This window comes from Hyperoodon ampullatus, assembly GCF_949752795.1.
Source record: "Hyperoodon ampullatus genome assembly, chromosome: 15".
Taxonomy (NCBI): Eukaryota; Metazoa; Chordata; class Mammalia; order Artiodactyla; family Ziphiidae; genus Hyperoodon; species Hyperoodon ampullatus.
The window spans coordinates 41,225,469-41,240,057 of record NC_136928.1 but is presented as its reverse complement, the minus strand read 5'-3'; the positions used below and the strand labels follow the sequence as shown (position 1 = coordinate 41,240,057).

The following is a 14,589-nucleotide window of genomic DNA, read 5'->3' as shown; positions in this document are numbered from 1 at the left end:
TATAAATACCCCAGTCAACAGCCTATCCAGGAAACAGATCTGAGCTTTGCCTCTTGTCTCCTTGCTTGGCCGCCCTGCAATAAAGCCTTTTCTTTCTGGAAAAGACTATTGCCTCAGTATTTGGTCTTTCCATTGTGCAGTGAGCAACAAGCTACTTGCTCTGTTACCAAATCTTTTATATTAAAAGGGAATTAAGAGATATGTCAACTAATTGAAATGTTTAGAATTTAGTTGGTTCCTGATTTTTAAAACAACATATAAAAATAATTGTGGCATTTGTGAGAAAGTTGGAAAAATTTAAACGATTGGATCTTTTCTGATATTAAGCATTTATTGTTAAATTTTTGGAATAATAATGATATCATGGGTATCTTTAAAAAGAAAACTATTAACTTTCAGAGAAACATACTGATATATTTGCAGATGGAATAATACATCTTATATCTGCTCCAGAAATGATAAGATAAAGGGAAGTATGTAGGAGTATATAACACAAGATGGGCCAGGTAATGATAATTGTTGATGATGGGTCATGGTGAAGTACTTTATTATGCTCTTCTATTTCTATATATGGTTAAAGTTTTATACAATAAATAATTTAAAATACATATGCAAAGCAACATGATATAAATATATATAAGTAAAGTTTTTGAGACAAGAAAACATAACTGTGTTCCTTTCATTGTCGTGTGATTTGCTAAGTGTTTTGAATCATTTCAAATAGGATAAAAATGTCATATTTGAGGCTTCATGCTTTTAGTGTATCTTTTGTTGGTAGAGGTGTTTTCACAGCAGCAGAATTTATATTTTCTGGCAAAACTTCTCATGTGTCAGTACTTTTAATATTGTATACATCAAATTATAGTAAAAAGACAACTATAAACAAGATGCAGTTCCTCTACTTTAATTAACCACACACCTCTATTATAGTAGGCCAAAATTATATTCCACCATCAAGTGGGGTTCTTTTATTACATCATTTTGTGATGGATCATTAAAAATATCTTGAAAACCAATAGCTTCATCATTACCCCTCAACATATCCAGTGAAAGATTTGAGCTAGGAAAAAATGGAAGATACTGAACATGATCCACTGCACTGAATTCCATTTGTAATTCTATTAGAGCAAATAGACCCTGGATGTTTCTTAATGTGGATAAATTCATTTTATTTTCATTGAGAATTTTATTTTGGTATACTACTCATCTGGGGCTGCCATAACAAAATACCACCAACTAGGTGGCCTAAACAATAGACATTTATTTTCCCACATTCTGAAGGTTGAAATCAAGATGCTGGCAGGGTTGGTTTCTCCTAAGGTGTCTGTCCTTGGCTCACAGACAGCTGCCTTCTCATTGTGTCCTCACTTGGCCTTTGTGTAAATCTCTGGTGTCTGTTCCTCTTCTTCTAAGGATATCAATCATTGGGTTAGGGTCCTTATGACTTAATTTAATCTTAATTACCTTCTTAAAGGCCCTATCTCCAAATACAGTCACCTTGGGAGTTAGGGCTTCAATATATGAATTTGGGTAATACTGTTCAGTATGTAAAAAGCTGAAAAGTTTTTTTTCTAATAATTCAAGAGGATGACTGGGCAAAAGTTAATTTTTCACATAAGAAAAATATTTTGAAAGAAGATCATGACTTTCAAAAGGTCCACTTGCTGAAAGTTCAGTAACTGGAATACTATCCATTAGCTGAGATCCAAGTCCTCTGGCATTCACTTTTAGCCTGCTCAGCACACAGCAACTCAGCCCCCTGATGTCAGCCAGCCCCTCACTTCTAATTTTGGGAGTTGATTCCTCACATCTGCTGGCACATGCTTTTTTTTTTTTTAATATGCACAGATTTGTGGTCAAAAAGATTTAAAAGTTACAGATAGCAAATAAACATACGAAAAGATGCTTCACATAATATATCATTAGGGAAATGCAAATTAAAACAACATTGAGATACCGCTACACACCTATCAGAATGGCTAAAATCCAGAACTGACAACGTCAGATGCTGATGAAGTATGGAGCACCAGGAATTCTTATTTATTTCCGGTAGAAGTGCAAAATGGTACAGTCACTTTGGAAGACAGTTTGGTGGCTTCTTACAAAACAAAACATACTCTTACCATACAACCCAGCAAATGCACTCCTTGGTATTTACCCAAAAGAGTTGAAAATGTATATCCACACAAAAACCTGCACATGGATGTTTACTGCAGCTTTATTCACAAACGCCAAAACCTGGAAGTGACCAAGATGCCCATCAGCATGAGAATGGATAAATAAACTGTGGTGCATCCAGGCAACAAAATATTATTTAGCACTAAAAAGAAATAGCTATCAAGCCATTAAAAGACATGGAGTAAACTTAAATGCATATTACTAAGTGAAAGAAGCCAATCAGAAAAAGTTACGCAGTGGACTTCTCTGGTGGCGCAGCGATTAAGAACCCTCCTGTCAATGTAGGGGACACAGGTTCAACCCCTGCTCCAGGAAGATCCCACATGCTGCAGAGCAACTAAGCCCTTGCTCCACAAGTACTGAGCCCGCGCTCTAGAGCCCGCAAGCCACAACTACTGAAGCCCGCACACCTAGAGCCCGTGCTCTGCAACAAGAGAAGCCACCACAATGAGAAGCCCATGCACCGCAACAAAGAGTAGTCCCTGCTCGCTGCAACTAGAGAAAAAGCCAGCGCGCAGCAACAAAGACCCAACTCAGCCTAAATAAATAAATAAATACATTTAATTAAAAAAAAGGAAAAGTTATGTACTGTATGATTCTAACTATATGATATTCAGAAAAGAGACAAACTATGGATATGTTCAGTAGTTGCTTAGACGGAAAGGAGACATGAATAGGTGAAGCACAGAGGATTTTTAGGGCAGTGCAAATACTCTGTATGATGCCATAATGATGTATACATTTCGTTATACATTTGCCAAAATCCATAGAATGCACAACACCAAGAGTGAATCTTTTTTTTTTCTTTCTTTTTGGCAGTACGTGGGCCTCTCACTGTTGTGGCCTCTCCCGTTGCGGAGCACAGGCTCCGGACGTGCAGGCTCAGCAGCCATGGCTCACGGGCCTAGCCGCTCTGTGGCATGTGGGATCTTCTCGGACAGGGGCACGAACCCGTGTCCCCTGCATCAGCAGGCGGACTCTTAACCACTGCGCCACCAGGGAAGCCCCCAGAGTGAATCTTAATGTAAACTATGGACTTTGGGTTACTATGATATATCAATGTGGGTACATCAATTATAACAAATGTGCCATTCTGGTGAGGGGTGTTGATAATGGGGGAAGTTATACGTGCCTGTGGACAAGGCATATGGGAAATCTCCATACTTCCTGCTCAATTTTGCAGTGAACATAAAGCTGTTCTAAAAAACAAAGGCTATTTTTTAAAAATAATAAAAATTTAGAAGTTGTAAAAATTTGAATCCCACCCCTTTTATTTACTGTGTTATTTTGAACAAATTAATTAGTATCTTTGTAGTCCAGTATACCTATCTGGAAAATGGAATAATAAAAGTATTTGCTTTTCAGAATGATTAAGGATAAGTTTAAATGAAAAAATAAGGATTTTACAAAATGCTTTCTGATACTGATTTGTACTAAATTGATGGGAGGCTTTCAACTGGGACATAAGTGAAAAACAGTTCAGATAGGGGGCCATTTATTCCTTTATACTACTTCTATAAGGAGAATCATAGAAATATTTCTTTCTAACGATTATTTTATAGATTCTCGAGATCTAGATATAAGATTTATGTCTAGGGCTCCCCTGGTGGCACAGTGGTTGAGAGTCCGCCTGCCGATGCGGGGGATGCGGGTTCGTGCCCCTGTCCGGGAAGATCCCACATGCCGCGGAGCGGCTGGGCCCGTGAGCCATGGCTGCTGAGCCTGCGCGTCTGGAGCCTGTGCTCTTCAACAGGAGAGGCCACAACAGTGAGAGGCCCGCGTACCGCAAAAAAAAAAAAAAAAAAAGATTTATGTCTATAATAATCTTGCTTCATTAAAAAATAATCACTGTTTTCATGAAGCAATATATATTCATGGTACAAATTTTAAACTTAACTAAATCATACATGGTGAAAAGAAATTCCCCCTACTCCCTTCTTCATCATATATATGTATATATTATATATATAATATATATATATTATATATATATTCCATATAGATGACCTAGTTTTATTAGTAAGAACTTTGGTAAAATTTGTTTACTTAAAAATAAAAGATTTAAAGATGGCGGAAGAGTAAGACGCGGAGATCACCTTCCTCCCCACAGATACACCAGAAATACAGCTACACGTGGAACAACTCCTACAGAACACCTACTGAACGCTGGCAGAAGACCTCAGACCTACCAAAAGGCAAGAAACTCCCCACATACCTGGGTAGGGCCAACCGGTACTCACCAGCCCAAGAGGCTTGTCTGCTCGCCCGCCGGGGCGGGCGGCAGTGGGAGCTGAGGCTCGGGCTTCAGTCGGAGCGCAGGGAGAGGACTGGGGCTGGCGGCGTGAACACAGCCTGAAGGGGCTAATGCACCACAGTTAGCCGGGAGGGGGTCCGGGAAAAAGTCTGGACCTGCCGAAGAGGCAAGAGACTTTTTCTTCCCTCTTTGTTTCCTGGTGCGTGAGGAGAGGGGATTAAGAGCGCTGCTTAAAGGAGCTCCAGAGACGGGCGCGAGACGGGCTAAAAGCGCGGACCCCAGAGACGGGCGTGGGACGCTGGGGCTGCTGCCGCCGCCACGAGGCCTGTGTGGGAGCGCAGGTCACTGTCCACGCCCCGCTTCCAGGGAGCGGGTGCAGCCCGTCACTGCCGGGGTCCCAGGATCCAGGGATGGCTTCCCTGGGAGAACGCACGGCGCGCCTCGGGCCGGTGCAACGTCACGCCGGCCTCTGCCGCTGCAGGCTCGCCCCGCACTCCGTGCCCCTCCCTCCCCCCACCCCGGCCTGAGTGAGCCAGGGTCCTCAAAGCGGCTGCTCCTTTAACCCTGTCCTGTCTGAGCGAAGAACAGACGCCCTCCGGCGACCTACACGGAGAGGCGGGGCCGGATCCAAACCTGAGACCAGGGAGCTGTGAGAACAAAGAAGAGAAAGGGAAATCGCTCCCAGCAGCCTCAAAAGGAGCGGATTAAAGCTCCACAAACAACTTGATGTACCCTACATCTGTGGAATACATGAATAGACAACGAGTCATCCCAAATTGAGGAGCCAGGAGTCAGTGCTGTGCCTCTGAGGTGGGAGAGCCAACTTCAGGACATTGGTCCACAAGAGACCTCCCAGCTCCACATAATATCAAATGACGAAAATCTTCCAGAGATCTCCATCTCAACACCAGCACCCAACTTCACTCAACGACCAGCAAGCTACAATGCTGGACACCCTATGCCAAACAACTAGCAAGACAGGAACACAATGCCACCCATTAGAAGAGAGGCTGCCTAAAATCATAAAAAGTCCACAGACACCCCAAAACACACCACCAGACGTGGACCTGCACACTAGAAAGACAAGATCCAGCCTCATCCACCAGAACACAGGCACTAGTCCCCTCCACCAGGAAGCCTACACAACCCACTGAACCAACCTTAGCCACTGGGGACAGACACCAAAAACAACGGGAACTACAAACCTGCAGCCTGCAAAAAGGAGACGCTAAACACAGTAAGATAAGCAAAATGAGAAGACAGAAAAACACACAGCAGGAGAAGGAGCAAGATAAAAACCGACCAGACCTAACATGAAGAGGAAGGAGGCAGTCTACCCAAAAAATAATTCAGAATAATGATAGTAAAGATGATCCAAAATCTTGGAAATAGAATAGACAAAATGCAAGAAACAGTTAACAAGGACCTAGAAGAACTAAAGATGAATCAAGCAATGATTAAAAACACAATAAATGAAATGAAAAACACTGTAGATGGGATCAATAGCAGAATAACTGAGGCAGAAGAACGGATAAGTGATGTGGAAGATAAAATAGTGGAAATAACTACTGCAGAGCAGAAGAAAGAAAAAATGAAAAGAACTGAGGACAGTCTCAGAGACCTCTGGGACAACATTAAACGCACCAACATTCGAATTATAGGGGTTCCAGAAGAAGAAGACAAAAAGAAAGGGACTGAGAAAATATTTGAAGAGATTATAGTTGAAAACTTCCCTAATATGGGAAAGGAAATAGTCAGTCAAGTCCAGGAGGCACAGAGAGTCCCATACAGGATAAATCCAAGGAGAAATACGCCAAGACACATATTAATCAAACTGTCAAAAATTAAATACAAAGAACACATATTAAAAGCAGCAAGGGAAAAACAACAAATAACACACAAGGGAATCCCCATAAGGTTAACAGCTGATCTTTCAGCAGAAATTCTACAAGCCAGAAGGGACTGGCAGGACATATTTAAAGTGATGAAGGAGAAAAAACTGCAACCAAGATTACTCTAACCAGCAAGAATCTCATTCAGATTTGATGGAGAAATTAAAACGTTTACAGACAAGCAAGAGCTGAGAGAGTTCAGCACCACCAAACCAGCTTTGCAACAAATGCTAAAGGAACTTCTCTAGACAAGAAACACAACAGAAGGAAAAGACCCTACAATAATGAACCCAAAACAATTAAGAAAATGGGAATAGGAACATACATATCGATAATTACCTTAAATGTAAATGGACTAAATGTTCCCACCAAAAGACACAGATTGGCTGAATGGATACAAAAACAAGACCCATATATATGCTGTCTACAAGAGACCCACTTCAGACCTAGAGACATACAGACTGAAAGTAAGGGGATGGAAAAAGATATTCCATGCAAAAGGAAACCAAAAGAAAGCTGGAGTAGCAATTCTCATATCAGACAAAATAGACTTTAAAATAAAGACTAGAAGAGACAAAGAAGGACACTACATAATGGTCAAGGGATCGATCCAAGAAGAAGATATAACAATTGTAAATATTTATGCACCCAACATAGGAGCACCTCAATACATAAGGCAACTACTAACAGCCATAAAAGGGGAAATCGACAGTAACACATTCATAGTAGAGGACTTTAACACCCCACTTTCACCAATGGACAGATCATCCAAAATGAAAATAAATAAGGAAACACAAGCTTTAAATGATACATTAAACAAGATGGACTTAATTGATATTTATAGGAAATTCGATCCAAAAACAACAGAATACACATTTTTCTCAAGTGCTCATGGAGCATTCTCCAGGATAGATCATATCTTGGGTCACAAATCAAGCCTTGGTAAATTTAAGAAAATTGAAATTGTATCAAGTATCTTTTCCGACCACAATGCTATGAGACTAGATATCAATTACAAGAAAAGATCTGTAAAAAATACAAACACATGGAGGCTAAACAATACACTACTTAATAACGAAGTGATCACTGAAGAAATCAGAAAGGAAATTAAAAAATACCTAGAAACAAATGACAATGGAGACACAACGACCCAAAACCTATGGGATGCAGCAAAAGCAGTTGTAAGAGGGAAGTTTATAGCAATACAATCCCACCTTAAGAAACAGGAAACATCTCGAATAAACAACCTAACCTTGCACCTAAAGCAATTAGAGAAAGAAGAACAAAAACACCCCAAAGTTAGCAGAAGGAAAGAAATCATAAAAATCAGATCAGAAATAAATGAAAAAGAAATGAATGAAACAATAGCAAAGATCAATAAAACTAAAAGCTGGTTCTTTGAGAAGATAAACAAAATTGATAAACCATTAGCCAGACTCATGAAGAAAAAAAGGGAGAAGACTCAAATCAATACAATTAGAAATGAAAAAGGAGAAGTAACAACTGACACTGCAGAAATACAAAAGATCATGAGAGATTACTACAAGCAACTCTATGCCAATAAAATGGACAACCTGGAAGAAATGGACAAATTCTTAGAAATGCACAACCTGCCAAGACTGAATCAGTAAGAAATAGAAAATACGAACAGACCAATCACAAGCACTGAATTGAAACTGTGATAAAAAATCTTCCAACAAACAAAAGCCCAGGACCAGACGGCTTCACAGGCGAATTCTATCAAACATTTAGAGAAGAGCTAACACCTATCCTTCTCAAACTCTTCCAAAATATAGCAGAGGGAGGAACACTCCCAAACTCATTCTACGAGGCCACCATCACCTTGACACCAAAACCAGACAAGGATGTCACAAAGAAAGAAAACTACAGGCCAATATCACTGATGAACATAGATGCAAAAATCCTCAACAAAATACTAGCAAACAGAATCCAGCAGCATATTAAAAGGATCATACACCATGATCAAGTGGGGTTTATTCCAGGAATGCAAGGATTCTTCAATATATGCAAATCAATCAACTTGATACACCATATTAACAAGTTGAAGGAGAAAAACCATATGATCATCTCAATAGATGCAGAGAAAGCTTTTGACAATATTCAACACCCATTTATGATAAAAACCCTGCAGAAAGTAGGCATAGAGGGAACTTTCCTCAACATAATAAAGGCCATATATGACAAACCCACAGCCAACATCGTCCTCAATGGTTAAAAACTGAAATCATTTCCACTAAGATCAGGAACAAGACAAGGTTGCCCACTCTCACCACTCTTATTCAACATAGTTTTGGAAGTTTTAGCCACAGCAATCAGAGAAGAAAAGGAAATGAAAGGAATCCAAATTGGAAAAGAAGAAGTAAAGCTGTCACTGTTTGCAGATGACATGATACTATACATAGAGAATCCTAAAGATGCTACCAGAAAACTACTAGAGCTAATCAATGAATTTGGTAAAGTAGCAGGATACAAAATTAATGCACAGAAATCTCTTGCATTCCTATATACTAATGATGAAAAATCTGAAAGTGAAATCAAGAAGACACTCCTATTTACCATTGCAACAAAAAGAATAAAATATCTAGGAATAAACCTACCTAAGGAGACAAAAGACCTGTATGCAGAAAATTATAAGACACTGATGAAAGAAATTAAAGATGATACAAATAGATGGAGAGATATACCATGTTCTTGGATTGGAAGAATCAACATTGTGAAAATGACTCTACTACCCAAAGCAATACACAGATTCAATGCAATCCCTATCAAACTACCACTGGCATTTTTCACAGAACTAGAACAAAAAATTTCACAATTTGTATGGAAACACAAAAGACCCTGAAGAGCCAAAGCAATCTTGAGAAAGAAAAACAGAGCTGGAGGAATCAGGCTCCCTGACTTCAGACTATACTACAAAGCTACAGTAATCAAGACAGTATGGTACTGGCACAAAAACAGAAAGATAGATCAATGGAACAGGATAGAAAGCCCAGAGATAAACCCACGCACATATGGTCACCTTATCTTTGATAAAGGAGGCAGGAATGTACAGTGGAGAAAGGACAATCTCTTCAATAAGTGGTGCTGGGAAAATTGGACAGGTACATGTAAAATATGAGATTAGATCACTCCCTAACACCATACACAAAAATTAGCTCAAAATGGATTAAAGACCTAAATGTAAGGCCAGACACTATCAAACTCTTAGAGGAAAACATAGGCAGAACACTCTATGACATAAATCACAGCAAGATCCTTTTTGACCCACCTCCTAGAGAAATGGAAATAAAGACAAAAATAAACACATGGGACCTAATGAAACTTAAAAGCTTTTGCACAGCAAAGGAAACCATAAACAAGACCAAAAGACAGCCCTTAGAATGGGAGAAAATATTTGCAAATGAAGCAACTGACAAAGGGTTAATCTCCAAAATTTATAAGCAGCTCATGCAGCTCAATAACAAAAAAACAAACAACCCAATCCAAAAGTGGGCAGAAGACCTAAATAGACATTTCTCCACAGAAGATATACAGACTGCCAACAAACACACGAAAGGATGCTCAACATCTTTAATCATTAGAGAAATGCAAATCAAAACTACACTGAGATATCATCTCACATTAGTCAGAATGGCCATCATCAAAAAATCTAGAAAAAATAAATGCTGGAGAGGGTGTGGAGAAAAGGGAACACTCTTGCACTGCTGGCGGGAATGTGAAGTGGTACAGCCACTATGGAGAACAGTATGGAGGTTCCTTAAAAAACTACAAATAGAACTACCATATGACCCAGCAATCCCACTACTGGGCATATACCCTGAGAAAACCATAATTCAAAAAGAGTCATGTACCAAAATGTTCATAGCAGCCCTATTTACAATAGCCCAGTGATGGAAACAACCTAAGTGTCTATCATCGGATGAATGGATAAAGAAGATGTGGCACATATATACAATGGAATATTACTCAGCCATAAAAAGAAACGAAATTGAGCTATTTGTATCTGAGGTGGATGGACGTAGAGTCTGTCATAGAGTGAAGTAACTCAGAAAGAGAAAGACAAATACTGTATGCTAACACATATATATGGAATTTAAGAAAAAAATGTCATGAAGAACATAGGGGTAAGACAGGAATAAAGACACAGACCTACTAGAGAATGGACTTGAGGATATGGGGAGGGGGAAGGGTAAGCTGTGACAAAGCAAAAGAGAGGCATGGACATATATACACTACCAAACGTAAGGTAGATAGCTAGTGGGAAGCAGCTGCATAGCACAGGGAGATCAGCTTGGTGCTTTGTGACCGCCTGGAGGGGTGGGATAGGGAGGGTGGGAGGGAGACGCAAGAGGGAGGGGATATGGGAACATATGTATATGTATAACTGATTAATTTTGTTATAAAGCAGAAACTAACACAAAAGAAAAAAAATGAACAGTAAAAAAAATAAAGATTTACTTCCTTTACATACCTTTCCCTTAATTTTCAAAACATCATTTCTAATAAACTCATATTCCCACTGTGTAAAGAAACCGATATTTAAAGTGATTAAGGAGCTGCTCAGAACTGTGAGTTAGGATTTATCCCATATCTATGTGATTGTGATTCCAAAACCAAAGGCTTTTAATTTGACTAATCAGCTTTATTAATGCTGAGTCCCTGAGTAAAGATTTAATTTATTCTCTTACCTAAAATAACATTTTCTTATCTTTAAGAAGTTTTACTTTGATTTTCTTTGTTCCCTATACCCATCTTTCTCCCTTGCCACCTCCCTAAACCTCCTAGGAATTGTCATTTTCTAGGATTTCAGGATGAGACTCTGTACAATCACATTTTTCACTTTTTCTAACTTTAGAAGTGTGGTAGTCAATGAAAAGTTTAGACAGCTTATCTTCAGATTCAATTTTGGTCATATACAAGACTCATTCAGCCTTCTCAGGTCCTTTCATGAACAGTCTCAGAAGTAAGGCACCTTAGGTTTGATGTATTTCAAGTCTCATAAAATGCGCTGTTCACTTTCAAGTATGTTCATTCATAGCCATTCTCTTTCTATACCTCAAAGTCAAGAGAGGTATTCCTATAAAAGAATTTCGAACCTACCACTGTTAATTCCATATGAATACTGCAAGGAGATGATAGAAATACCCAAAGGAAGCACCATTTTAGCACTGGGATAAAACAAAATAAAATGTCAAGTCATATTTGTCTCCCTCTTTTCTTCCATCTATTTATTATTAAGCACAGATATTAAAAAAAATCCAAAAAATCCTAAGAGCTAATACGTGATTTCAGAGCTTTCTGTCTTTCAAATAACTTACGCTAACTGGTGTGTCCGTAGACAGTGTGATATAATGGAAAGCATAGTAGCTGGATGAGCTCCAATTCTTACTAATGGAAGATCCTAGGCATCCATTCACTAGTCTTCAGCTTCAACTTCCATAAAATCATTCTAATATCTACTGGGGCAATTTAGAAGCTTCAGTGGTAGGTATTAAATGTTTTATAAACTGTAAAACACGTAAAGTGGAGGATACATTATCTCTGAAAAAGGTTTTTTTTTGGTAAGAGAGTTTTGTCACAAAACCTCATTCCTTTTTCACTGCACTTAACAATCCATACAAATATTTAAAATTAGTTTCAAATTTGGCATATGAATTTTATCCATGGCTGGGAAGGTGGAAAGGTAACATAATGACAGAGTCATGCAAGTTCCAGGAAGAATGACTCTGTGAATTTTAGCAGCATCTTCTAGAGTGCTAGGGGTAGAGTGATAAAACTCAAAGAAACTTTTTCAGAAGGGGAATGGAGAATAAGAGACATAAAGTTCCATGCCTAAAGCAACCAAAATAATCAACTATACTCCAATATAAAATAAAGATTTTTTAAAAAGCAACAAAAATAATTATTGGTGAAAACTCTACAACCCAAAACCCAAGGCTGCCAGATAAGCTTTTCCTTTTCTCAACATTGATATGTACTATCTCCAAAACTCTCATGCTGGAGTCTCAGGTAATGGACAACCCAGCAGTGGGAAATATATGGGAACAGACAGCTCTGACCAGCCTAACTCAATTCATACCATAAATGTAACTCTCAAGAGTAGTTCTGATGCTAACTAACCTTCTGAGATTTTCAGCTTGGAGACAGATGCCCAACAACCTGTATCTATAAATAATCAGAATACACGTGGGAGCTAATCACTTTTTCTTGCTTCCACCTTTAACATTTTTGATATTTTATTTTATTGTTTTTGTTAATTGCTACTTTGAAAGCACATATGCAGAATAATACCTTTCAATAAAGAAATTTCAGAAAATCAGTATCGGGCCTGTAATGTTCATTCACTGAGTGAGTGCTAAACTGGACAATTAATGAATGAGGAATGAAGATAGCTTTATAAGGTAAATAGTTCTTTCCTCTTTTCTAAAGATAAATGAGAGTTCTTTAAGTCTTAGCTGATGTCTTGGGACCAAAGAAAAATACAAATACAAACCTGTCTTTATTTTTTAAATAGATGTACTCCTATCATGTGCAACTTACTACTTTATAAATCTAACATATTTTTCTGAGTTAATAGGTGCTTGATATTCACATTTCAAAAGTTGAATACTCTCTTAAAAATTTTTTTTTTATTTTTTAGCCACATTGCACAGCATGTGGGATCTTAGTTCCCCCACCAGGGATCAAACCCGCGCCCCCTGCATTGGCAGCTCAGAGTTTTAACCACTGGACCACCAGGGAAGTCCCTGAACACTCTTTTAATGTGTATAAATATTATTAAATATATCTTGTTTATAAATTTAGGGTTTTTTTTCTTAAATTGATAAAGTCTGGTAGTTTTACTAACTCTTCAACATAGACAAACAAGACTACTTGAGATAAAGCATTTTTGTCACTGCCACATTTATTCAGCATACTGTAAACTGTCAGTATGACAAGAGATAGTGAAAACAATTTTGGCATTCATCTTCACATTGCATAAACACTGAGGGAGTTGAAACCGGGAAGCTCTAATTTAGACAAGCTGACCAGCAGTTACCAATTTCTGAGGAATAAAGCTCCATTTTCATGTGTTGGGCCAGAGGAAAGAAGTTCCCAGAAAACTTGACAACACCCTTAGATCTCATCTTAACTTCCCCCAAACTCTGTGCTGTGGATAAATCCTTTAATATTTTGGGGCCTCTAATGTGCCAAATGAGGAGGTTGAAGACATTGGTCCCCAAGTTCTTTACTACAAAGCTCCTTTTAAAATTTTATTTAACTACTTTAAAAGTTAATTTTAGACTTACATAAGTGTTCAAGAGTAGTACAAAGAGTTTTCTTCTACCTCTCACGCTGCTTCTTCTAATGTTATGTGACACAACCATAGTAAAATGATAGAGAACAGGAAATTAACATTGACACAATGTTATTAAGTAAACTACACCAACTTTCCACTAATGCAATTTTTCTTTTCCAGCATTCTATACAGGATCTTGTATTATATTTAGTTGTTATTTATACTTGTTATACAATCTGTAGCAGTTCTTCAGCCTTCCTTGCCTTTCGTGCTTATGACACTTTTGAAGAGTATTCATCAACAGTTTTGTAGAATGCCCATAAGTTGGGGATCATCTGGTGTTTTCACAGATTGAGGTTATACATTATTGTCAAAAATACTACAAACAATGTTGTACCCTTCTCAGCGCTTCACATCAAGGGCTTCGTGATGTCAATATGTCTTATTCCTAGTGATGTTTACCTGGATCGCTAGGTTAAGATGGTATCCGCTAGGTTTCTCCAATATAAAGTTACCGTCTTTCCCTTTGTAGTTGGTAAGTATCTTGGGGGACATACCTGAGACTATGTAACTCTTTTCCTCCTCAAACTTTTTCCCAAGATTTCCCTAATTTTAGTATTCATTGGTGGATTTTTGTAACAATTATGACTGTAGTTATTGCCTCATGATGATCCTTTATTTCTCTTCTTCCTTCTATACGTTTTCATTAGATTGCTACTGTAAGGAAGGTTTGTCATGTGTCCCCCATTTTTTAGTTAATCTGATTATTTATTTACATTAGTAAGGATCCATGAATATGTATTTTATTCTATGAGTTATATTCCAATACTATCACTTTTTATTCTGTTGGGAAACATTCCAGTTTTGTCCATTAGGGCTCCTTCAGGGTGGCTCTTGTGTTGCTTCTTTTCTTTTCTTTTTTTTTCCTTTGTAACACTTTCTTACTTTCTGGGATGAGAAGAAGT

General features: G+C 38.3%; 1 pseudogene across 1 annotated transcript in view; it reads right to left on the bottom strand.

The window, feature by feature from the left end:
* Positions 1-924: 924 nt before the first annotated feature.
* Positions 925-14,589, bottom strand: part of LOC307064219 (proteasome maturation protein-like) — a 29,967-nt pseudogene continuing 16,302 nt past the window's right edge. The window contains exons 2-3 of the transcript in view: positions 1,566-1,810; positions 925-1,199 (exon numbers count right to left, since the gene is read on the bottom strand). The product of the transcript in view is annotated as a proteasome maturation protein-like (transcript). The remainder of the gene's footprint in view (positions 1,200-1,565; positions 1,811-14,589) is intronic.